Source organism: Empidonax traillii, unplaced genomic scaffold, assembly GCF_003031625.1.
Source record: "Empidonax traillii isolate 1590-97213 ecotype Southwest subspecies unplaced genomic scaffold, ASM303162v1 scaffold357:size1057043, whole genome shotgun sequence".
NCBI classification, from domain to species: domain Eukaryota; kingdom Metazoa; phylum Chordata; class Aves; order Passeriformes; family Tyrannidae; genus Empidonax; species Empidonax traillii.
In genome coordinates, this window is record NW_020955550.1 from 503182 (window position 1) to 529894 (window position 26713).

The window sequence follows — 26713 nt, forward strand, 5'->3', positions numbered from 1 at the left end:
CCTTGTACAGTTGCTTCATCTACGTGGTTTTTCCTCCCCTCTCCTCCCAGCCATCCTTCTCCCAAGCTTTTCCAGTCCTCAGGGCCCGGCTGCAGGTGTTCTCTGCCCTCTCCTAAGATCAGGTGGGATCAATGAGCTCTGTAGCATTTCTCCCCAATTTAATATTGCCATTTTTTTTTCCCCCCCTCCCCAAACCTGTATCAGCGGATCTTTGTTACAGCAAATAAATTCCCCCTTCCCGGTTGTTTATCCCTTAGCCTGGTGCATGTTTGGCTGTGATAGGGAGCACTGTTACATCTGTCCATGTTAATGTGCCCGTGCTGAGCTGTGCCCCTGGGTGGCCTTGTCATACACAATCAGTGTCAGCCTTCCTTGTGCTTAGTGTTTGGGTTTAAATAATCGTATTTTACTTCTTGGAGACGGTTCTTTTCAGCAGACCACGGAATGTCAAGTGGACATTATCATTAGTTCGGGCCCCAGTCCTGGGGCAAATTAAATGTTTGAGTATTTACTGAAAAATCCCCTTCCTTTGGGTGAGAAGATAAATTAGATTTTTTTTTCTCTTTTTTTACTCTCGGAGGTTTCTTGCACGTTGCAGTGGGGGTGACTGAAAAAATAAAGCACTTGATTAATTCATGTTTACAATATATGAATTTAGTTTGGATATCAACTACCCAGAATTCTTTGCTTTGGAGGCAATTGAAAATCTCAGGGAATTTTTCGTAGTCCCACATTTCAGGGAGGAAGGATATAAAAGGGAACAGTTGCTCTCATAATATTTGGTTCTATCTGTGCCTTTTCTGTGTTGAAAGATGAAAAAGGCAAATGAAATTTAAGGCATTATTTATAAAGTGCAGAGTCTCCATCAACCAGGAGTTATGAATTTAGCTTAAGCAACAGGTGAGGGTTCAGCTAATTCTCATTTTATTGACACTGATTTACACATCTTGACCTGTTTTCTAGAGCAGAAATGTTCTAGATGTGTAATTTCTGATGTGATTTGTAATTTTTGGAGTTGCTCGCAGCAATCATTGTCCCTAGATTTGAGTCTTTTTTTATTTGTAGAGCAAAAAAAATTAAATGAAAAAAAGAGGTTTTGTTATTCTAAGATTTCTGGCTTTTTTCTTATCTGAATTTGTCATAGTCTCAAGAATGTTCTATAGGCAGTTGTTTGTCCTAGAAACCATCATGGTTACTAAATATATGGAATTAAAAAAAAAAAAGAAAAAAAAGAAAAAAAGAAAATCAAGGTTGTGCTGAAATGAATGTAGTTAAAATTCAGAAAGAGAGATTCCTTAATTAACTTAATAAAATTACTAATGGAAGCATTTTAACTGCTAAATTTAATTTACTTGTCAAGATATCAGGCTACAAAGAGGAGGGAAGAGTGGAAACTCTGCTTTCCATTATGATGTGCTCTATTATAGAATAAATTTGCTTAAAATGAAATATATCACAAAAAGCCATCAATGACATCTTAATTTGGAACAGCCAGTTGAAAAGTAATTAGACTGTGAAGCAATCAGTTCTAGTAAATCAGTGTTTCCCTTTACATAAACATACGTTTTTACTATTTATAAACAGGAGAGACTTCCAGAGACTCGAGTAGCAAAGACTTTGATTGTGTTTCTGCTGTCTGTGTGTTCTATTTTACATCACAAAACTGTCAAAACACGAAGAATGGGGGGCTGGGGTTGGAACTGATCCAGCAGAACGTTTCAGCTGAGCTTTGGTTTGAGCTGTTCCCTCTCAGGACGGGGCTCTGTGGGGCCTCCTCCTTCCACGGGCAGAGGTTCATCTGTGGTGGTTGAAAGGTGGGAACACGGGAAAGGGATTGTGGATGCTTGGAGGGGTCCCTTCCTCACGTCTGTTGGATTCCTGGAACAGCTCAGTAATGGCTGGTGGTTGTAGAGCAGATTCCTTGCAAAATGAAAGTAATAAATTAGGAGGAAAAAATAAAGACCAACTTTCACCTTAAAGATTGAAGTGTTACGAACCCCTTCTTGCATTTACCGCTTTTAAGGCCCTGTATGGATTCCCGTGGACGTAGTGACTCCCATATCCCATTCCCCATATTCCTGGGGAGAGGCAGGTTGTGCTTGGAGCTTAAGGTTTGTGTTGGAGGATCTGATAAATACCAGGAACTTCGCTCCCCAAAGGATCTTTGTGGATGTAAACGTGGAGCTCTACCTGTTGTTTTACTTTCTGAAGCCTGATGTTTGTGGCAGTGGGGGAAGGTGGAATTCTGCCGCTTCCTTAGAATCAGGGAAGCTTTGGAGATAAGGATGGAAACTTACAGACTGTAATTCTTACCAAGAAATTACTAATTTTTAAACCTTACAACAGATGCATTAAGTGAGAACAAAGGGGGTTACTTCTTTCATGACACAGGAGTGGTGGTACAGATCAGAACCTCACTGGTTTGAACTGGGGTGGTATTTTGGTGTTTTTCATGAGCTGCACAGACGTGCTGCAGCTGTGGCCAAGGTGCCAACCAGAGCTCCCTCCACACTGGGGCAGGAGAACAGCTGCTTCCACTTGGATTAGTGGTTGGGAACCTGTAAATGATAGAAGTGCTTATTGCAGCCAAAGCCGTGGAGGGGCAGTGCCAAGTGAATTAGATCAGCATTAAATGATTTTAGTGAGTGTGCTGAGAAGGAATACCCAGAGAACTCCAGCAGCACAGGCAGCTCGCTGGAAAGTGACACCTGTAGTGAAAACTTAATTCATCAAAGTCCTTTTAGCCGTGAGTTTCTCTCTTTCTGCCGGGCAGTGCACAAACTGAAAGTTTATTTTTGTTTTTCACAGGTTAGGTGCAGTTTGCCTTAGAAATCATAACTGCCATACTTGGGTGCAGCAAAGTGTGGAAGCTCCTGAAGCCCAGGCTCATTATCCAGAGAAAACAGCTGTAAAGGTAAGTGTGATAGTTGGAACACAACTGCTTTCAGTAAATATTCTGTTTATAAGGCAGCGTTTTTTGCAAGCAGCAAGTTTATTAATAATTCTGATTTCATCTGTTTCCTTTTAAATGAATGTATTTCTACTGTAAATTCCAGGAATTCAAGATGTTTTGAGCTGAAATGCAGAATGTTCTGTGAATTGTGATTGTGGACTTTCTTTTGGGAACTTTTATCAGTGAATGTACTTTGGTTTTTATGCCACTGGGAAAGAACTCTGTGAATCACTGTTTATCTGATAGAGGCACCTGCTGGTAGGGCAAAATGCTTTTGCCTTTGTTTTGGTCACAAGACCCTTAGTTTCGGTATTAGAGGTCACAAAAATCAAGTTTTTCCTTTAGTTCCAGAACGAGAAGGTTCCTCAGTTGGTTTCATTAAGCAGCTGAGATGCACGGTGGCATCTGCAGCAAGTTTCATATTTTTGGGGCAAAAGTGAGGAGTTGATCCAAGATCAACTTGGAAAGGATGTGCAGGCAGGCACCTAATTCTTGTCTGCTAAAGGGCTGTGTTCTTCAGGTTCTTTATCACGTGAAAAAGCTCCATCTTCAAAGGTAAATCAGTGGCCGTTCAACACAGAGTGTGCTGTTTCTGGCTTGTGCTTTTTTGGGGGAGTTCTCACCGCCTTTTTTACCGATTATAAACTTGCAGCGTATGATTTTCTTTGTCTTCCTGATGCTGTAGGAGGGCCAAAGGCAGTTGAAAGTGTTGTTGTTGTTGTCTTGCTTCTCTTCCCCCACTGCCTTTCATTCTCACACAAAGTAATAAGCAGAGAAGAAGAATAAACACAAGAAAACCAAGTTACATTTTGATGTGAGCACAGCGCGCCTCGTGACCATGACTTGTGTACCAGCGAGCTTCAGTTTCCTGTTGACTTGGTGGCATGATATTTAACATTCTCTTTTATAAGTTTGTTGTTTACAGCAATTTTGCGTTTCTGCTTAGCCTAATGATTACAAGAGAGTCCACCCGGGAGAGTTCAGCCTCCAGCCTTTGAAGGCCTCATTTGAACAGGCTTGCAACTGTAAGGAATGGCTTGAGGCTGTGCTATTTAACACAAAAGAGAACAGGAAAAACCCAACAACAACAACAAAAAAACCCCCTCTTCTTATTTTTGTTTGTCCGTATTCTGGATTCGTAATGGCTCTCAAAATATAGGTCAAAGATATGTGCATATGTAGTAAATAAAGGCTGGGGCTGCTGCACTTGTTACTCGAGGGGATGAGGCGCTTTCTCTGAAGGCACTGAATGTTTAACACATCCCCCAGCCCTTCCTTACCACTGTTGTTCTTGCTCCTGCTTGTTGTTTGGTATTTTGGCTTGTACACACCGACTCTCCTTCCACTCCAGCTTTTTTCTTACCCCTTCCGAAGGGGAGGGAGGATGTGCAGCAGCAGCAGCTTTTGCACACGCCTCAGGTGGTTTCCCTCAGTAATTTGCGTTCCATGATGCGCTTGGTGTTTCTGGATTCTTCCTTCCCATTGAGTAGGAAGGAAAATTCCATGTATTGGCAGGAGATACGAATTCAGCTGCTGGGGTGGCAGCCCAGCCCGGTCTGTCTGTGTCCCCCTGTTGTCAGCCCCGTGTGCTGGGTGTGTCGAGACCTTCACTTTTTATTTACAAGGGCTATTTTCACGAGCTTTAAGTTAACCTCTGTGATTTATATCCTGGTACCTATTTAATTACACTTTCGTCTGAGTTTTGTGCTATCACCGAGGGTTTAACGGAGAAGATCCTAATTGGGGCTCTCTGTAGTTTGCACATGGTGGTCCCTTGCTGAGGCACTGATTTTGTTTTTAACACACAATATCACAGATGCATTAAGCCAAAATTTTTCAGACAATCACAGCAGTTCAGAAATAGTATCATTTAGTGTTGATTTTTTTGTTGTCATTATTCCCTCCCCACCCACCCCTCATTCCTTCGTTATCTTTAGCATGGGAATGCGCAGGTTACAGGCTTTATTAATTTGGATATAATGGAAGAGCAGGCCAAGGGGAAGCAGCTGCAAGGCAACTTTTAAATGTGAATTACAACACGGTACATGAACTTCATGGTATAAATCTCATAGCTCTTAATAGGTTTGGGACACTAAAATATTGTGCAGGACACGGTATGTGTGTTGGGTAGTCTCATTTCCCATTGATCTGGATGTAAATATCCTCCTGATTGGAGCTGGTTCCCCAGCACCTTCCTGAGGGGAAAAGTGCCGGAGAACCACAGTCCTTGGTGCTGCAGTTCCAGATTTTCAGGGTGAGCTGAGTTGGTAGGGGACAAGGTCCAAACTGAATGTGAATCTGTCCAAGGGTTACAACTAATGGGTTTTTCTAGAAATCCCTGCCTTTTGAAAGGGGATAAACCTTCAGGGTCTCTCTCCTCATGTACTGAATCATGTCCTTACCTTTTGGACATAATTTAAACCTTTTTTTTATTTCCCCCACCGGTTTGAATACTTAGAATAGTTTTTAATTTATCCACAAAAGGGGTTGTATAAATAGATTTTTGAAATATAATCCACGTTGAAATTTTATAGCTAAATATAGTTATTATCTCATGTGGTGCACTTTGCAGCAGGTTCCTAACTAGTTGATTACATCATTGGCTGCTGACCTTACCTCTGCTGTCTAGAAAGGGGGAAAGCGAAATTAAAAAGGGAGATGAGCTTCCACAGGAAGGGAAGCTGGGGAAAGACACGCTTATTAAGCTGCACCTATGCAGCATCTCAGCTTCAGGCAGCTCCCAGTGTGGTGGGTTCCACTGCCATCACCCAGCGGTCCCACTGACAACCAGCTGGAGCAGCTGCTTGGGGGACAAGTCAGAGTGAGCGTAGCAGAGAACAGACCCTAAAAAAGAAATCTTCAAGGCAAGCAGATGTTGTCAACCACTCTTTTTTTTTTTTTTTCCTTCTTTCTTTTTAAGCACTTGTTGTTCTTAAGAAAAGGAAAAGGATTTGCTGCTTTTTTTCCACTTTGCTCCTTGTCCTTAATGTATGAAGTAGCTCTTAGAGCAGCCGCCTTCGTGTGCCTGTGGTACCCAGGACAGCGCTGATGATAATGGCAATAATACTTATCACTTAAATGACATTTTGCAAATTCAAAGTGTTGTGCAACAAACATTAATTAGCTCTCACAAGAGCCTCGCTGTGAAGTAGGTAAGTGCTGTTATTCTCCAGTGACGCATGGGGGGAATCAAAAGCAAAGAGGTAAATCCTTCAGGGACTCCCAAGGCTCAGGCAGGGATTGAAGCTGGGAAGTTTGTGCTCCCCAACTCGTTTTGTAGAATGCACTGGTTGTATCTTAGTTTACATAGAATGCACTGGTTGTATCACAGTTTACAGATGTGCTCCTAGATCCATAAAAAAGTAATTTAGCACACCAGTTCTGCCACCATTGCACCTTCAGGTGGAGCTGACAGGGCTGTGCCAGTGATTGACAGAGGAACTGCTTGAGTGCCCCAGTCATAAACCCAGGCTGTTCTGTCAGAGCATTTTTGGGCACTTTTCCTTGAATGCACCAGAGGTGTGGTGGGCAGAAGAAAGCTGAGGTGTCAGTGTGATGGAATTATCCACACACAGGGCAAAATGGACTATTTTATTGTGCAGAGATATTATACCAGAACTTCAGAGCAATGTAGCAGCAATGGCTGCTGATACCGTGAGAAAGAGGAGTGATGTCATAAATCACAGGATGGCTTGGGTTGGAAGGGATCCTCTCGTTCCAACCCCCTCCCATGGACAGGGACACCTTCCACCAGCCCAGGTTGCTCCAAGCCCCGTCCAGCCTGGCCTTGGACACTTCCAAGGATCCAGGGGCAGCCTTAACTTCTCTGGGCAACCTGTGCCAGGGCCTTACTGGGTGCTCTTTGAGGTCCCTTCCAACCCAAGCCATTCTGTGATGACTCCCAGATCATTTTTTCCAGGACACTGGCTATATCTGCGTTTAAAATGTCAGGGATCAGCCCAAACTGATTGACGCTGCTTTGAATGTCCCTCTGGCTTTCCCAGGATCTGTGCAATTACTCCTCAGTTCTCGTGCTGTGGGTATTGGCAGCTACTTTGAGTGAAGGCTGAAAATAGCAGATACTCACAGGTGTTTTAAGGTTTGATACCTTGGAAATATATAGTAAATTAATTATCTTTGAATTCCATACCTTTTTTTCCGTTTTCCACCCGTTCTCAGTTAACTGTTTCTGCAAAGGCAGAAGAGGAACCTGAGAGCTGTAGCTGGATAGAAGGGCTATTTGAAATCATTTTAGGGACAATGGGATGAATTCAAGCTTTGTGTGTGTCTGTATACACATAGGAACAGTAGGACGTTTCCCACTGGACTAAGATAATTTTAAGGCAAAGTGCATTTTTTGCATAAACATCTTCTCTTTTTCACTGCATTCCATGATACAGCAGGTTTAGGACTCTGCCCACCATGAGGTGAGTTGTACAGATATTTGTTTGTGTTTTTATGAGTAGCCAAAGGAAACATGATTAAAAATCAGAAAGCTCTGAAGAAGAGTCACTTCTGTGTGTGTGTGTGAAGTCAACAACTGCAGCAAAATTACAGCACGTTGTCCTGTAATTGTTGGTCTCATGGTATCATAACTGCAAAGGTGCCTGTGCAGCCCATTTGATTGAGAGGAGGGAAAAAGCTCAAGCAAAGCAAAATACCTTCAAAAAACTAGGCAGAATTTGTGTTCTGAATATACTTCAGTGAGTCTGAACACTGCAACACACATGACAAATAAAAATCGTGTTGTGTTTGGAGACCTCTGCAACCTCAAATCATTGCTCACAATTTATTTGCTTTTCTTCTTGTAAATCAAAACTTTATTGTTTGAATATATTTATGGCATTCAATTTCCTCCTTTTTTTCCAATTTTTTTTTAGTGGGGCTACAGGAGAAAAGAGAGCAATTTCAGTGCTTTGCCTTCCCCTTTCTCTTCATTTTAGTGTGTGCTGTAGCACATGGAAATGTGTGCAGGTGTATAAAGAAAATGGTTTCATGTAATTCCTAATATTTCATCCACCCAACTCTTGCCTGTTCTTTTTTCAGTTATGCTGTGGTTGCATCTTTATCTTCTTCTCCCATCCTTTCTATCTGTGTCCCTGTTATTATCTGGATTTAGATTTCTGCTTCTTGTTCTCTTTCCCACTTTCCCCCCTCCCTTTCCTCTTTCACAGTCCGGTATTCCTGGAGGTGAAAGCCTGACACTCTAAACCAATGTGCCATTTCATTCCTTGATTTTTATGAATCTCCCAGTTCCGTGCTCGGAGTGCAGGTGCTGTTTTCTGATGAGGTGAAGAATTGGCATGGGGAAATACAGTTAGCAGTGATTAATATCCAGTGGAAAATAAGACGGGGGAGAGCTGGAAAGTGCCAGTAATGAGCAGGATCACAAAACCAGGGAATGAAGTGGCCCATTGATTTTTTTTTTTTTTAGTGTGTTACCCTTTTGTTTCCAGCAGTTCAGGGTTTAACTCCCAGTTCAGGTTGCAGGTAAAGGTGGATTTGATCCCATCCCTGTCCTGTGGCTGTGCCACAGCCAGGCCTGGGTGATGCTTCTTGCTCCCAAGAGCTCAGGAAACAGAATCATGGGGCAGCTCAAGGCTTGGGATGAGGAGATGCATCTTGTGCCTCATCCAGGGAAATAGCTTGAGGAATTGCATCAGAGTTGGGCTGGATTCCTCTCATCTGTCTTATGGGTTTAGTTCCCAACTTGCTCAGACCCTTCATTTCCCTCCCGATGTTTTACAGTTGAAATAAAATCAGTTCCATTCTGCTCCTGCATTAGGCAGAATTGTGGTGACTGAGCTACGAGCACAGCAGTGAGATATTCCTGGGAAGCCAGTGGAATGTTTATCTGTAGAAAGGATGAGACAGCCACCATTTCACATGATATTAATCATCAGTAACACTTCTACACAGTCTCGAACACAAAAGCAAATCAGAGCAGTCCAGTTCCTGAATTTCTTCAGGCATCTCAAAATGGGAACAAAACAGTAAAATAGCTGGTGAAGAAAGCATAAGTCAGTCTGATATCACTGTCATCTCCATTGGAATTTAAGCTGCATTTTGGAGAGGCAGTGGAAGGCTCACACCACAAAAGAACAGCAGCGTTTCCAAAGACACACAAGCTGCAGATGAGCTGCATTGCTTGTCTTCAGTGCATGGAGAAGTTTTCAAAAATCCCCTTTTCCTTGGCTCTGCAGTGTCGCCCTTTAAAATATTCAGGTTGGTTTTGTTGTTGGTTACATAAAAAATTAATGATCTTGAAAGTATTACCATGTTTATTTTAAAGAAACTATTTCCTACGTTTTAATTAAAAGTTATAATTCACCATCTTTTGACCAAGTTATCTTAAATCTTAATCTTATTGGTAATGGGTACTGGGTCAGATTCAGGGAGAAATACAGTCCTTACTTAATGCAAACAGTAAAAATATCAGCATTTCTAGAGATATGGTTGAGTTCAATTCATGTGCTGTAGTAACTCTGCCTTTTAATTAGAAATATTCTCCTACTTATGCAAGAATACTGGGGAAAAAGGGCATTGTCTTCCTCATTATATATTCCATGTGAATCACAAATGGACAAAACCAGGCACAATATGATGACTGTTTTGTTATTAAAGCACTTTAATAAGGTTAATGCGTCCATATGAATAGTTTTCAAAATAAGTTTCTGTAGTTTTGAAGGTATGCTCTGGTCTAGTATAGTAATAAAGAATTTCCCTGTGGGGAAATAGCCAGCCTTTTAATTTTGGTGTGCAGAGTTCTCCTTTGTTTTCCAGTTATGAAAGGCCAACCAAATGTACAGTTCAGGTTGCCTTTTATAAAAGTAATTCCCCTTACATTCTGCTTTAAGAGCTGTCTGATTGTGCTGTACCCGAGGAAAAAGTGAGGAAATACTGACTTTTTATGCAAAACAATGAGTGAAAAGTAAAAATAAAATGTGGCCCGTTAAGGACAATTTATGCCTTGTTAAAATGTAGACTTGAGCTTTTTTTTTTTTTTTTTTTTAAATGCTCTGACTTTATTCATAAAGGAGATCTGAAGCTGCACTGCAAGTTGTGAGGTTTCTAGAAGAAAAGAAAGAAAATCCTCCTGTCTGCTTGGAAAACTGCGGCAAGTGGGGGCCTTATCTATATGCATTACTTTGATTTCAAATTATTTTTAGCATGGCTTTTATTGTACTCATTGTTACATACATAAATCTTTAAAGTAATACGTTTTGTAAGAAATGGTCATAAAAATTTACAGCCAGTAACTTTTCCCCTGTCCCCTTACAATGATATTCTCCTAAAACCATTAAATGGTTCTCATTAATGCCCTTTAAATGATTGTGTAATGACCCACAATCGCTTGTAAGTGAACAACCATTAAAGAATTACCAGTTCTTAGCATGCTTTTAAGCACAGTTTAAAGACATGGGAGGTAACAGCGTAATAGATTAGAAAAAAAGTATTGAATTTGAGGCGGTAAAACCAGGATGACTGAAAGGGGAGGAGCAGGTGGGAAATGTTCAGGTGTGGATGCAAAGAAAACACGAGCTCCACGCCTTGTGGCTGCAGAGGGTGGGACAGGAGGAAACACACCCAAGGATTTTATTTTTTTTTTCCCCCTTCCCTCTTGCTGAGCCCACAGTAACAGTGCTCTTTGTTCAGCCTCGTAACCTGGAAGTTGTATCTGAGCAAAATGAATTTCTGTCCCTCCAGAGGGAGGTTATGAGGAAGTGAAACTCTCCTTACCTGAGTTTTTAGGAATTTTTAGATCCTTTGCAAAGCAGCCACTGTGTGAACTGCTCTTTCGTAACCCAAGTGCTTTGCCTCTGGGCAAATGGACACATTTTGCTTGAATTCTCAAGGCTTTGGGGTTGCAGTGAAGACAGGCAAACAACATAGAAAACAAGCATGTGCTTGGTGGTTATTTATTTATTGATTTCTGGTTTATATCTGAAAGTTACATCTTTTTTGACTTTGTGAGCAACTGGACCGGCCTGTTGTTGACCTCCAGTGCAATTGGTTTAATTCCAGATCACTTGGTCCCACAGGGCTCTGAGTCTAGAGCTCAGCATCCCAGTGTCCAAACCCCCAGGATTGTTTGCAAGGAGTGCTTTTCTCTTTTTCAGTCCTTGACAGGAATTCAGTGAAACCAGTGTGTGAAATATTTCAGTTCCGTGAAATTCCATCTAATCAGAATGTTCTAGCTGGTTATGCCCACTGCTGAGAGTATCTGACCACTAGTTTCCAAGGCAGCAGGCAGCCTAAGATCACATTAGACTTCACAGAATGCTTAGATACACAAATTCCAGCAGCAGCAACAAATGCTTTCTGTCATGTTGCGTTTGCTGAGAACTGGATTCCTTCTCCTTACCACGGCAATCTACATATTTGTCATCTCCTCGTGTGCATAATGGCACCAGATAGAGTTGCCAGATCAGAATGACAAAATGAAAAAGAAGCCTTTTTTTAACATTTGAAACCAATAGAGTTTCATAATGTTGGGTGTAAACTTTTTTTTTTTTTTTAAACTTTCCAAACTGAATTACACTCGCTGGTCCTTATCTGCATCCTCATCCTAACAGATTGTGATCCAGGTATAGTGCAGCCATATATTTAACCCATCTGTCAGTGCAGCTGACTTGGATATTTTTAGAACATCAATCACCATGGTAGCTGGGTCTAATATCTTATCTGTGCATCCTGCAACAGAGCAGCTCATTTGGATACTGCCAAATAGGTCCTGGGTAAGATACTGAGATGAAGAGATCTCAGAAAGTTTTCAGAGTAAAAATGCAGTGCTACAAACTTCCTGTCAGAGCCCAGGCTGCACCACAGAGCAGTCTGGAATTAGGAATATGCTGGTAAATCTGTAAATTGATGTGCTTGTCTGGGCAAGAGTTACAGAGTCACAGAATATGCTGAGTTGGAAGGGACCCACAAGGATCATCGAGTCCAGTTCTTAACCCCGCACAGGATCCTCCCCACGAGTCACACCGTAGGTCTGGGAAGACATCCAGGCTCTCCAGCCAGGGGCAGTGAGCAGTTTATACTCATGAGGGCTCCAAGCATGGAGATGGGATGTTTTAATAGCCAAGAAAGGATCAAATGCACCTGAATCATGCCAGGGGAAAAAAAGGACAGGTGGAGGGTGGTGCAAGAGACGAGTGGGTGCTGTTCTGAAACAGGAGAGGAGGGTTTCCGTGGGAAGGTGGAGAATTATGTGTATTGCCAGGAAGCTGACAAGACTGCAAAATGTCATGGCATGTCAGGCTTTCTGTCAAAACACTTCCCCTGGCAAGTCATCCCACCAGCACAGGCACAGAGAGTGATCAGTGTTCAGGGGAGCCGGGAACGACACAGGCCCTGGGAGATGGAGACATTCACATCTGAGCCCAGACAGGGACTATTGGTTTGGGATGCCCTGTGCTTGCTCTCCTGTCCTTTCTCAGGCAGTGAATTAATCAGGAGTGCTGCCTGGATGGCTCCATCCTGAACTGGAGGTGTTTCTCGGGGTTCTGTACGCCGGGACACGAGGATGGACTGTCAGCTTCGGTCCTGCTTTGCAGAGGCGTTTGGGTGCCTGGAGATAACCCCTCCAGAATGGTTTTCTGGGCTAATTAAATATTAAACAAAGAGCTTTGCTTCTAATCTGGCTATCTGGATTGGGTGGGAATACTGATATTGTAAAACAGATCTATATTTTCCTAGACCACAGCGAATTGGTACCCGAAGGAAGAACATGTTATTTGTTTAAGTGTGTCTGTGATGAATGCAGTTCCAGTATTCCAAAAGTCTATGTACTGCATACTGAAAATAGGCTTTTTGCCAAATGGGAATTGAAAGGCCTATACGTATTACACTATTTGCCTTGGAAGAAATTAATTTTCAGCCAGAAGCAGATAGGATTATTTAATATTTATCTTTAGCTGCGGGAAGATGAATCTATTATTTTATTTTGTTATTTCATGTGTGGTGTTCGTCCCAATTTTCCTGTAGGAGGTGCTGATGTACTCCTGTCTCTGCTGCATCAAGGTTAAGGAGTCTCCAGGTGTTAAATTTCTGCAGCTGGTGCTGCTTCCTTAGGACTGGGAGAAGGTTTATCATGAGGTGTGTGCGTCCAAGAAGTGCAGGGAGAATTGGGAAGGGAGGAGATTGTTTCCCTGGATGCTTTGGAAGTTAATAATGTTGAGAAGTTAAAACAGCCACAGCATTGAAATTAATCAAAGAATACGGAGTGGCATCGGATGTCCGAGTTGACTGATTTAGGGCTGGTGAGGGAATGGGCTGGAGTGCATCCAGTTGCAGTCCCACAAAGGACCACAAAGGAGCTGAGGGCTGTTAAATATCAGCGGAGCATTTCCCTGCACTGTCAGCAAACCTCCAGGAGAGCGGAGTGAGAGATGCTAAAATGTCATTTCATGGACCGCATTATGTGCTGCTTACAACGAGCATTTCGGCCATGGTTTATTACATCTCTGATAAATTGTCACTTCCTGGACAGGAATTTGGTTAGTTTATCTCTGGTGTCTTTTAGAGATCTCTAAAGGCCTGATTTTTGCCCCAAGAACACCAGTTAGCATGTGGTACCCATTGAAATTACTGTAACAACGGCAAGTCTCCTTCCTGACACTGATGAATGCCATTTACAAGGAATGTTAAGTAGCAACCAACAACGTTGAATTTCAGCCACACTGATTAAATAATTAGGGTGTATCTGTAGAGCTGGGGAGAAGCTTTGCCAAAGGAGGGGTTTAGGATAAGAGAATATCTTGAGTTGCAAGGGACCCACAAGGATAATTTTGGAGCGATGTTTACCCAGAGAGGAGGAAGGTGTGATGTTTAAATTGAGCATCACCTGGCACTGCAGAGTATGATGGGAGTGAGGGAGGGACTTGAGCGCTGTTGGAGTTCACTTTCTGTCTCAGGACTGTGTGATTTCAAAGATCATTGTCCTTTTCTAAACCCTTCATCCAGCTCCTGTATCTTCATCCACCATAAAGGCACTTGGATTTTTTCCCCAGGTCTTACTGTGGCTCCCAGTTTGTCTGCCACAGTTTTCCACCCGAGGCATGAACATCAGTGACTGAAGTTTTAAAAAAATAATGTGGGATTATTTCCTTTTTGGTGGAGATTTTGCAGGAAAGTTGAGAGTAAGAGCCTTATTCCCTCAGATTTTTTTTTTTTTTTAACTTCCAGACCCCTTTTCCAATCCTGCACATAGAATAGGAGAGTCAGGAACACCAATGAAAAAAAAAAAATCAAATATTTAAGGTTGTGCGATTTAATAATAGAAATCTTGAGTGTGACTTGCCAGGCCACATGGTGAGTGCTGTTACCCATTCAAAATAAAACTAATAATCACAGCCCTGCAAATGCTTTGAAACACACTTGTTCTCTGACAATTTACCCATTTTTGCTGTTACTGAGATATTTAAAGGTTTTTAAAACCAAATAGAACTGTATGTTAAACTCGGGTATCTTTCCTGCAATTAAATCATTTATGGGACTTTCGTAGGCCAGTATTATTGATTTAATAAAAAGTGCATTTCATGCTACAGGCTTAACCAAAACCCCAAAGCCCTTAACTTTGTGGTAAAACTAAGTGACCAAAATAGAAATAATCATCAAATATTGGCTATTTCATATGGTGTGTTTTAAAGACACTTTACTGGGAGTTCATGACCTTCAGTAAAAACATAGACATTCAGGTAAAATATGTATAAAATGGTAAATCCGTCCATTTTGTCCTAAATCCAAAATCCTTTTGTTCAGTCCTTTGACACAGAGGTTGATCAGAGGGTGACTTGGAGCATCTGGTAACACAGGCTGATTGGATAACTCTCACTGATGGGGTTTCTCTCGCTGATCCCATTTACCTCTTGTGGTGCCTTCTGGGGCTTGTTTGTCCTGTGGATAAAACAAGTTTTTTGGAATGTGTCTGGGGACAACTGAGACTCACCCATTCTTTGGGATTTACCTAGAACAGCGTAACTTTTCCAGTAGAGACTCCACAACGTAGTTTGATTTGTTTCCACTAACGAGGGATGTCTGCAATAAAGAAAAAAGAACCCGTGGCATCCCTTTGTCACACTGAAATGATATTTTTCTGTGTGGAAAATGGAAAATTCCAGTGTTTACACTTCACAAACTGTCACTCTCTGTGTGTATTGGTGTTTGAGTTATGGCCTCACAGGCAGCAAAACGCCTCGGAGTTGCCAAGTATGTGTTAAACTGGTGTATGAATATGGAGACTTTAGTTTGTTACTTAATTGATCTGCAGGGCTGTCAGATGAATCTCAGAGTGTAGGTAGTGACAAGAAGGATTTTTTTTTTTTTTTCAAGATAATGGAGTGAAAATGCAGATGCTTCAAACCCACTGGTTTGAATTTCTCCATGGTGTCCCTTAGCTGAACACGTGGCTGCTGTGGAATCCCTGAGCTCAGGGCCATCCTCACCTTCCTCGGGCAGGCCTGGCCTAAGCACCTGATCTGAGCTATAAGGTCTGGCAAAGCAGGTTTCGTTTTCCTCAGTTTTAGGAGTAGCTTAGAAATATTTTCTGCATCAGTATTCTCATTAGTTCTGTGTTTTCCTCCTCACTAATACACGAACAGGTTGCAGTGAACATGTACAGAGGCTTCTTGTGCTTGATGTTTTGATTTCTGTGCAAGCAGTTACCTGATTCTTAGCTGGAACTCCATGGAAAGCTGAGGCACTTGATTTTTTGGGATTGCAGATGGCTATGGAGAGCTCAACCTGGGCTGAGTAAAAGCAGAAGGGAGCCTTGCAAGAGGTGCATATTATTGCATAAAATTTACTGCAAAGAGGAGTGATATGAATAGAAAACGTATACAGTAGCTTGCTGCATGCTAGCAGGTCTTTTCTGGGCTCCGAAATGTTAACTGGGTAGTCCTGTAAGTTATTACACTCATTAAATTAGGCCACAAACAAGTCAACAATGATTCAGCAAAATGGTTTTGTTTGTATAGTGCGGGGAAGTCTGATAGATATCCAGTCAAACATTTATGGCTAAATGGATGAAGATTTTAACATTACAGCCTAATAAAAACCCCATACTGTGTGATTAAATAAGAGGGAAAGCAGTAAAAGAGAGAAAGCGTAATGACGGTAACATGTAGGTCAGTTACAATTTAATTGTCATTGCACTTCACTGCGAACATATCAATTCTCTGCTGCTTAGCTGAGCAGAAAACAACAACTTAACGTGTACGGCGGGCCCGTGGCTGCTCTGCAGAGCCCCACTTCCATCACCTGCCTTCCACTACTTCCTTCCCAGCCGCGGGAAGTCTTTCCTGCCTTAATGGCACCATCCCGCTGGAAGCTCCCGCTGCTCGTGTCCTCCCCGCGCTCGACGCATCGCTGAGCAGTAAATTCACTCCCCGCTCTCCGCAGAAGCTGAAATTGGGTTGTTTGCCTTGCAACTTCCAGCGCTCCCGCAGCAAGGAACACCTGCTTTGCAGATTTGTATCGTTTTTGTGTAATGGTTTAAAGTACGGGGAGCTCTGCAGAGGCGATACCCCGATGGACTGGATGGGGGAGAGCTCGATGGCTGATCGTTTTTCTTACTTATCCCCTTCCTACTGGAGCTCCTTGCCACTTAAGGTATAGCTTCATGAACGTTAATTGCAGCTTTAGCAACTCCATGCAAGTGTTTAATCCTTGCCAGTGTTCTCCACGATATTATATTTGCTGTGGTATTGAAGGAAGCTGCAGGAGGGAAAAAAAAATCTTTGTTTTTGGTTGGTTTTTTTGGTTGTTTTGGTAATTCAGTGGTATCTCAAAGGGCCCTTGGCGTTGGCACCTTTTTCAAATGTTAGCTCTAAAGAATCATCTGTCTGGCACAGTTATTCTGATCTATAGTAAGGACTTAACAAAGTACGTAACCAAACTATTAATTCAGGTGCCTAAGGTGACATATTTTATCCAGCTCTGCGGAGCTGAGTTTATGTCCAGCAGAACAGGGTTCCCCTTTGAATGGGGAGGGGAAAAAAAAATAAATAAAAAAGAGGGGAGCAGCCTGACAACAGCCAGAGAAGTTGAGGGAAGAAGCTGGGGAAAATGTGCCCCTGAGAGCTCTGGGAGGTTCTGTGTGTCCTGCACAGCCCCAGCCTCACACAGAACCCACCAGGCACCCTGGAGCCCCCTGCAACTGCAGCTATTAGTGCCTTTAGGGGAAAATGCCTGCAGAAATCAGCCTAGATAAAACACCCACATGTTTATGGTCACAGGGTGCATTGGGAGCCACCGAGGCACCAAAGGCCTGTTTGGAGCGGGAGTTTGGAGGCTTAGCAAGATTAACGCCCGTGTGTGCAGGCCTGGGAGGGCCCAGCTGAACAGGGCTCTCCCCATACCTGTTTTCTGGGGGTTTCTTGGTGGTTAAAAGTGAAGTTGTGATTTCTTCTCGTTGGAGTGAAACGAGGGCAGTTTGGGCTCTGCTTGTCAGATGGAACTGGAAGCAGAGCAAAGGGAGTTGTTGTTGGAAGGAAGGTGGTTTGGTTCACTTTCTGGAACGTGACACAACTGCCACTTTTTTGTTCCACAAACACAACACTTGGTTATTTACCTAATTTTCTCTGGTCTCTTAACACCATTATCTTAGTGATGCAACGTGAGCCCACTGACAGTGGCTCCAGTTAAAAAAAAAATCCCTGACAACAGCCGAAGAACTTGCACAGCTTTTCCCTTGAGCTTCTGATGTTCTGGTGATACTTGAGCTGTACAGGAATGAGAGGAATGAAGCTCTAGTTTGTTAAAAAGGCCCCAGAGGTTGCAGACAACAGCCCTGCTCTGCAGTGTTGGGGGTGTTCTGCTTCCTCAGGAGCCCCCTCTTCACTCCAGTCACCGAGCAGCATCTGCAATAGTTTTGTTCCCTGTGAGTGTCTGATGATTCCATCCTGCTTTCTCACGCAGCACAGAAATATGTAGACAACCTTTAGTCTTTGGGGTGAATTTTGGGGAAATAAAGACTTTCCCTTATGGGTAAAACGTAAAACAGTCCATCGTTAAACCACATAGGGGGCCACCCTAATGCTTTGTTTTTCTTGGATACTGACTGCAATTTATGAATCAAAGTAACATTTATTTATTTCGTAAGTAGCTGACAGTATTTTTTTTTTTTTGCACTTTGTACTTTTATCTCCTGCTAATCCAAGGAATGGCCACGTAAACATCTGTATATCCAGCAGCACAGACCCCCAGGCCTGTGTGTCCTGTGTCCAGGTGCTTTTTTGGGGTCTGGGAGGTGGGTCCTGCATTTCCCACCCAGCCAGTGGGGCCTGTGCTGCTTTAACCGCTGCACTTGGTGCAGTTCTGTATCTCGTGATGTAATTTTAGGTGGCTTATTAGAGTTATGATTGATGAGAGCCAAAAGAGGATATACAGCTATGCACTGACATTCATGCTTGCCTTTTAAATATCATACTCTGTAGCTTCAGATCTCTTATTTTACACTCAAGTGCTCCAAGCCCCACGTTATTAGTGCATCCCTCCCTCCTCCAAATTAACGCATTCCTTTAAATGAACTAATATTTCGGTTGGTTTTTAAACAAATTCTGCGTTACTTGCCCTTTTCTTACACTGCTTCCTTCTCAGCCAAATGTTAACAATCCTCTCCCCTGAAATATAAATAAATTATAAATATTTCCCTTGCCATTATGTCAGACCCTGGCTATTCCTTTATTATTTCCCCCCCCCCCCCCTTATTAAATTATGTTTACCTGAATACATCAGGTTCATTTCACCTAGGCAGGATGTCCCATTAAGCATGACAAGTGGAAGGTTGTGAGATTAATGCCCTTCTGGAGCCTGAATTAGCATGTCAGCATCTTTGCAGACCTGGGACTGGAGAACACAGGAAGTGTGCCATAATGGACCTTAGCCTTTAACTGAACTGCTCTAATATTATTCCTATAACAAGACTACTTTTAAAGAGGCTCATTATTGGCTTCATTAGATATGTTACTTGCATCAGTGGCTGGAGTTACTCGTATAATACGGGAGAGGTTAACACAGCGTATTTTTTATGTATTATATGGCATATAGCTTGAAGTAGCCAAAAGGTTTATGGCTATGTAATTGGTAGTTAGTGTGAAATTTGTAAGACAAATAGACAATACCAAGGGTAACCCCTATAATCCTCTCCTTTCAGTTTTTTACAGCCACCAAAGGGCCTCATTAAAACAGCAGTCAGCACCTTAGTGAAAAGATACAGTGCTTATAGTGCCCAAATTTGACAGAAAATCTGCATTTTGTAAATCTGACACCTTTGATAGATTATACAGTGTGAAGCCATTGCTTCTAAGCATTATGATAACGCTTAAGGTTCTTCTCTGAATCCAGCCGTGCCACATTCACTGGATATAACAATGTGAAAAAGAGCTGGTTGAATAAAATAAAGCATCTGAGATGGAGAGGAGCCTTTTTTTCCCCCTTTGATACAAAGCTCATCTCGTGCAACAGCCCACGGTCGATGTCCCTGGCTCTGCTCGTGCCCAGGGACGTGGGCACATAAATATTGGCAAAATAACTGTTTAATACACAGATGCAAAAAGCGGCTCTGCCCGCATTACCCAGTTTATGTGGCTGCTGGGAGGGAGGAGCGTTGCACAGCAGCGGTGGTGTTAAGCTTTCTTTTCCGTTTCAGAGGGCTAAATTCTGCTCTCTCTCTCCAACTTGTGTAGACCCAAGTGGCTTCCACTGCCCCTGGTGAATCCCGGTGTCACTCAGAGTCCTGTAAACCTGGTGTAATGCACTGGCTTACACGGAATTAAACGGACAGGCGGAACGGCAACGAGCATCTGACCCAGCGAGGTGATTATTCCTTCAGCTTATTGGGAACAACAGTGAAACAAAAATGAGCTGTGCATGCACCGAGCTCCCAGTGCTGTGGTGGTGGGTGTAGGAGAGCTCAGTTCCTGAGAAGTGTCAGGCTGTAATCTCTGATATTTTAGGTACTGTTTGAAACTGTGCAAACGTGAGTCGTCGTGGTTGATTATTTGCAACTCTTTGCTCTGATCACAGAGGGTATCCTCCAACCAGAGGTCCAAAGCAGTAATAATGATCTTCCCCTCCATTTAAGAGATGGGGGCTCAAGCCTTTAGAGCTGCAGAAATTTTTACAAACTTGCCAGGAATGAAATGAGAACTCTCCCTTTGCTCCCATCACCTTCTTTGTGGCAGAGGAAGTTCTTCTGGTTTGTTTTTTTTTTTTTTTGTTTTGCTCAGGGGTATGGAATGTAGGTTATGCTGCTTCCACGGGCTCCAAATGTGACAGCTGTTTACCTCTTCATCTGGTAATTGAAAGATTTCCTTTTAAATTAGAGCCGCTGTAGACAAAAGAGCGGAGCAGAAGTCGCGTTCAGTTCCTTGGCAAAAAATAAAGCCCTGATGGTTCTCAGAGAGGTGTTTGCAGTGTAGTGCTTTGATCACGGCAGAGATTGTACCACTGAGCGCTGCTAAAATGGGAGTGCAAACAAAAAAGGGGAGGGGTTGCATCTTTTATTCCCTTTTGCATCAGGGTTTGTTGCTGCCTGTGGTGAATGTGCTGTTGGACGGTGCAGAATCAGTCCCTGCAGGTAACGAGGGTGAGGTGACGTTGCTGAAGTGCTTGGTGATTCAAGGAAGGTTAATTTAGATCTCACAAAAAATTAAAATTCAAGAAGTGAATATTTGAGTTGAAAATAAAATCATTTCTGAGGAATAATTTTCACAACTTGGAGTTTAGGGTATGTCTGTTAGTTTGTTTTAAAAAGAACAACTTATAGATGCTTTTGAATCTGTAGCAAACAGGAAGTAACTGGGGTTACACTGGGGTTTGGTTTATGGCCAGTTATTTTATCAGAGCACGCTCCAACCTCTCTTCATGGGTACTTTTAAAATCAGTTCTAGTAGCAGAATTACTCAAAATCTTACTAATGTCCTTTGAAACAGAAAACCCAAACCCCCCTTTGGCTACATTATCTTGAGCGGTGAGGTTGTTTCCTTCAGGAACTGAATTCAGGTGGAACATCTTCCTATTTCACTGTGCTTTTTCCTAGGGCTGTAATCACAGATATTCCCTGTTCTTCTTGCAAGTACAGAGTTGAAAATGTGGAAGGGTGAGAGTTGTCCCTACGTGTGATGATGTGAGGCAGTTCTTTGTATCTGCTGCTACATGGGTTACCTGAAGTGTCATCACCAAAGAAGTGACTCCTTTTAATTGCGTTCCCTGTTGCCAAGTTGTCCAGAAATTATCTCCTTTTCTTTTTTTTTTTTTTCTTTGTATGTATAAGAAAATCCCTAGAGAGGAGCAAAAGCTTTTGGCTTTTTTTGTTTGGCGTTTTGGTGATCAGTGCTCTCAATCCAGGCCCACGTTTCGGGTGGGTAGGAGATGGGCAGTGCAGGTGGAGAGGCCACGCTGATCCCCCCAGGGAAAGGCCAGAGGATTCCTGGGCCTCTTTTCTCAGCCAGGGAATTTCTCTCCATTGAATCACAGATTCATTATAAAACTGACCCTGGTATTTGTTTAAAAATTAATTTTTATCCCCCCAAAAAATGTGTGGGAGTTGCTCTAGAGCAGGAAGGAGGGTTTTTGCACCTGTGTTTCCGTGGAATCCGAAGGGCCTTATCTGATCTCTCCTGAGGATCCTCAGCAGCCCAGAACAGCACATTGTCTCAGTCTGTGCATGCCAGGAGGGCTTCCATTGTGAGCAGAACAGGAGCTTGCTCAGGTGGAGATAAGACTGAAATTGGGACCAGAGAAAAGCCTTTGAAATGAACTTTTTCACCCAAGTCTGGGTTTTGATCGGTAGGATGGCTCTCCCTGCCAAAGGAGCGTTTGTGGCTCTCCTGTCTGGGGGTTTTAATTCAGTGGATTACTCACATCTGGTAGGTGAGAATTACAGAGCGCTGGAATAATGTATTCTCGTGGTTTTAGATCTATCACTGCCAAGGGCTACTGAATAGTAAGTATCAACATCTGCGTTACTTCTTTGAGTTTTCTGATTAAATGTGTCTAAACATCTCAGCTCCTACTGGAAATAAAAAACAAAAGTAGTTCCAAGCCAGTTTGATGCAGGATTTCAGCGAAACGCTCCACCAGCAGCCGTTAGTTAGGACTGTGTGTGCCATTAGCCCTAAATAACATTAACCCGGCGTCATGATTTGTATTATTGGAGGGACATCAGGCTCTTGAAACTGTAAATAACGGAGTAAATACAAATAAAGGTACCCGCATTTTGACAGCGACGTTCCACCTCTCCTTCCCCCGCATACACAAAAATCATTCAAATGCCTTTTCTTTGCCTGACAAAAAAATATTCATTAAAAACATTTCACTGTGCTGCCTTTTAATACAGCGCGGGCATTCAACCTGCGCAGGAAGCTCCCTGGAACCACACAAATACTGTGTAATTATCTCGTGGCTCCCTGCTGGCTGCTGCATATTCCAAGCACAAAGTGAGCAGCACATTTCTAGAGCCTGACTTCTGTCTTCATTGTCCCTGCTTGGAATATGAAGCTCCACTTCATTATAGCAGACCTGATCAAACTTGATAGATTTAGCCATTATTCTTGGCTGTGTCAACTTTCTACAGCTTTTTTTTTTTTTTTTCCTCCCCCCCCCTTTTTTTTTTTTTTTCTTGGGCTCTTTTGTTTTGCCACCCAGGGACTGCATCTTATTTCTAGGAGCTCTACCTCTCTCTCTCTCTTTTTCTCTCTCCTTCCCCCTCCACCCCCAAACAAACCAAGGTTTCAGCAAATAATGCTGCTTGGGTACCACGTGATTCAAGGAAAATAAGGCTTGCAATTTTTTCTCAATTGTCCTTTATGGTTTTTATTGACTTTTTTTTTTTTTTCCCCCCTCTCCCCAGTTTGTTTCTATAAAAAAAAAAATTATACCGCAATATTGACATACAATACAGAAAAGCTTTGAAAATCCTTATTTTCTGTTAGTGGTACAATAAATTTACCGTTGTGAGGTTTGTTTTTTTTTGTGTGTGTTTGTGTGCTTTATGACAACTTTCAAGTAGCACTCCAGAGTTCATATTTTCCAGGGTGATTCGGACAAATGTGTCTTATCAAATTTTAGAAATCATTACTTTGTTTAACCTGCAGACGTTTCACTGCATTTTCGTTGCAGAAGGCATTAGATCATTCTTTGGGCAAATACAGCTGTTAATAGGACTGGTTTACCATAACAGATTGCTCTGTAGTTTTTGAGAGTTGCTATGCAACAATAGAGGAGTGTGGTGCAGCTTGAACTGGTTTTTAAAGTCCTGGGTGAAATATGGGGGTGGTTTTGTACATCCTTCAAAACAGCCACCAAATTCCTTAACCAAAAGGGGAGGAATTTGGGCCTGAATTGGTGAGACTCGGGGTCAACCAGCCCATCTTGAGTGTTATTAACAAACACGCTGAACGAGGTGGCGAAGCTTTTCAATCTCTATATTTGCTCTGTAGTATTTGTTGTATCCACCTGTACGTTTCACGGGCGGAATTAACGTGGAAAATCACTTTATAATTAATTTTGCACATTAAACAGCAATTCGGAAGCGTTCAAACTTTGGGAAGAGATTAGGCTTCTTTCCTTTCGTGTCTGTTTTGGTTGCAGATTAAAAGGTAAAGGATGTCTTATAATTTCAACAAGTTTACTGAGAGAGTCTTATTGAGGTATATTGTTTAGCAGCATTTAAATATCATTAGGAATGGGTGTTATGCTTTTTAATTTTTTTTTTTTTTTAAATTAAAAAATCATTATTTTTTTTGAGAGTGGCGTTTCCAGCCTCACCAAAAGCTTCTCGGCATCTTAAAATGTAAATTGCAGAGAAGCAACACAAAGGATAAAGAGAAGATTTTTTGAAGGCAATCACAGTGATCACTTAATTCAGTCTCTGCATATCCACTTGGCATAAGGTAATTAGAGTGCCACATTGCTGTAAAGACAGAAAGCTTAGGGTACCATTCTGACTCACCCAGACGATAATACATGATTAGAAGTCAGTGACAGATCACAACTGCTGAATGACCCACCAAGGTCTTATCAAGGGCAAATCGCGTAATTAGCATGCACTTGGCTGCCAGAGGAGTACAGTGCTATTGTTCTGGCACAATCAAATTAGCCCAGCCAATGGGGTCACTGTTCCGTGACCCTAAGGATGTTGTGGGGCTGATTTTTCGAGCAAGAGAAACGTAACCAAAAAAAAAAAAAGAAAAAAATAGAAGGAAAAACCGAACCCCCCCAGTTTGAAAGTGAGCACAAGTTCCTGCGGACACGGGAATCCCCGTGGGGGGTGTTTGGGGAGCGCTCTGTGAGTCCTTAGCTCGTCACGTGTGGGGTAAAGGAGTCGGCTGATGCCGTGTGACCCTGGGGGACGGGGCTGTAATGGAGCCACTCCGCCAGGAATGCCGGCACCCAGCGAGGCCTGCCGCTCATTTACCGCCATCCCGCACGTGACGGGGGAGGGGGAGCCCTTTCCTCGTGGTAATTAGCACAATTATCTTGATTTGCTCATTCTCTCTGGATTTTCCCCAAGGTTTGGCCGGTTGGTTTGCCTCTCCTGAGCCTGAGACCAGCAGTTGTGGGGGGATGGCAGCCACCGATGCTGGGGGCGTGTAATCTGTGGGATGCTCTTGTCCATTGTGTAAAATTCCCCAAAACACACCCAAAGAGCCTTTCCTGTCTTCCCCTGGAAGACCTCTGGCTCTGCAGACTGTGGAGTGCTCGCCAGTCTAGTGGGGAAGTGGAACCTTCCCTCTTGGCAGCACAGCCCTCCAAAGCACTCAGAGCCATTAGCTCTTATTTCTTAGTTAAATTTGGAATTCTTGGTACAAATAGGCCTTTTTCCCTTTGTTCTCTAAACAGAAATAGGGCTTTGAATTGATCTGCACACTTGTTAAAATGCATGGGATATAGGGAAGCCATTGGAACTTTTAGGAAAAGGGAAACCGTGGCCTTTATTTGTATTCTCTTCCATTACACTGCACATATTTGGGCTGCATATCCCAACCTCTCCTGGATAATTGGATCAAAAAGGTCTATAATGAATTGTCTCTGTCTTGTCTGGGCCTCCATCACTGCTTCTCTTTACTACTCTTTTTTTTTGAAGGCTGGGTTAAGTTCACTCGAGATAGGAACTCTAAAATGTTTATATTCCGTGAATTTAAGGATGAGCTTTCGCGCTCAGTCAAAAGGGAGGTGAAACACAGCGTTCAAACTGCTCCCTCTGTGCTCAGGGCCTCGTTCCCAGGCCTTTTTTAGGTGCAGAAGGTGTTACATGTGGTGTTTGAGCACGGCAGGCCCTTCTCAGCCCTCCTGCTGGTTCGTTCTCCATCCCTGCAGACGGGGATAGCGTTTGTGACGTCACAGCGGGCAGGAGTGATGTCAGGAGTGGGGAACTGTCCCCTGGTGCTTCAGCACACGGGGAGGAGGCTGCAGACACGGCACCTGCCCCTGGCAGTGTTTGTTTTCCTGTTGTAATTAGTCGTCGTGGAGGAAAAAGCAGGCAGTGAGGACTGAGCTGGTGCCTGCTTAAATAATGTATTTCCAGTGTTTTACTGGGCATGAAATGTCACCTTTGAGCCAATTAAATAATTCCAGATTCAGCTTGGCTTTGTACATATTACTGCTTTATGCTGCTGCTGCTGCTGCCTTGGTCACAGCCTTGTACAGGAGCTTTGTGATCCTTGTGTGTTCCCAAATGCGTTTTTGTAGACAAACGAAGGTTCTTTACCAACTTCCAGTTTGAGGATAAAATACGAGAATTTACCAGAGAAGGGAATTCAAATTACAGTGAATGAATCAGGGCCTTCCCTAAGAATTAATTCCAACAATACCTTCCATTTATTGTAAATACCCAGGCAGAGGCTGCGAAGTGTGTGCCATTGAAACTTTTCCTTGGCTGGCAGAAAGCTTATTTCTAAAGGTCTCGTTGATTGTGCAAACACAGGAACGTTTCCTTGCCTTGAGAATTAATATTGACTGTGTATAGAGCGACGGCAGCACTCCATCCAGCCACAGAAATCATAGAAACATATATAATTACTCGGGGAATCTAATCTAGTGCTGGATACTCAGCCCAGGCGATAACTTTTGTTTCCCCGCGCGAAATGATAAATTGTATACAAAGCAGGCAATTAAGGGTGGGTCTGGAATCCGAAAGAGACGGAAAGGGACACTTTGTAAACACAGAGCTGCCTCTGCTAAAAGGCGTTTATTTCTGCAGTTTTAGAGAGGGGTGTGTTTGTATACGGATGGATGTCGGCGTGGGGGTGTTTACCTGTCTGTGTGGAAACAAAACGAGGAGCTGAGCCTTTTGTACACGCCGCGTGTGCAGTTGGATGTGCAAGCGTGTAATAATTCACAGCCCCGTGAGCTCTGGGTGGACATTCCTGCCTCAGCCACTCAGCCCCCGCCATGAAAGTCCCCTAACAAACAGGATTAAAATTCACTCCTTTCAACCGTCCCAGGCATTTATTCCTTCCTTTTCATTGAGCTACATTTGTCTGATTTAACAAGATAAGATTTGAGTGCTGATGCAGCCCGTTGTTAATGCAGCAGCCGCATCCGCCGCACCATCGACACTGTGCATCAGAGGGATGCATAAATCAGGTATTCAAAAAAAATTAGATATGCAGCACCACCAGTTTTATAGTCCCAGCCTCAGAAATTGAAATGGCCCAGATTAATGTATTATATCTTACACACTGTCCGAGTGAATCAACTTTAATATATTGAACAGATTCGCAGAACAAGACTTTGTTATCTAAGGAGCAC

At 42.8% G+C, this 26713-nt stretch overlaps 1 long non-coding RNA gene across 2 annotated transcripts in view; it reads left to right on the forward strand.

The window, feature by feature from the left end:
- LOC114061773 overlaps window positions 1-26713 on the forward strand; it is a 229262-nt gene that overhangs the window by 18041 nt on the left and 184508 nt on the right. For both annotated transcript variants that reach the window (XR_003572209.1, XR_003572208.1), the window contains one exon: window positions 2809-2914. This is a non-coding gene — a long non-coding RNA (uncharacterized LOC114061773). The remainder of the gene's footprint in view (window positions 1-2808; window positions 2915-26713) is intronic.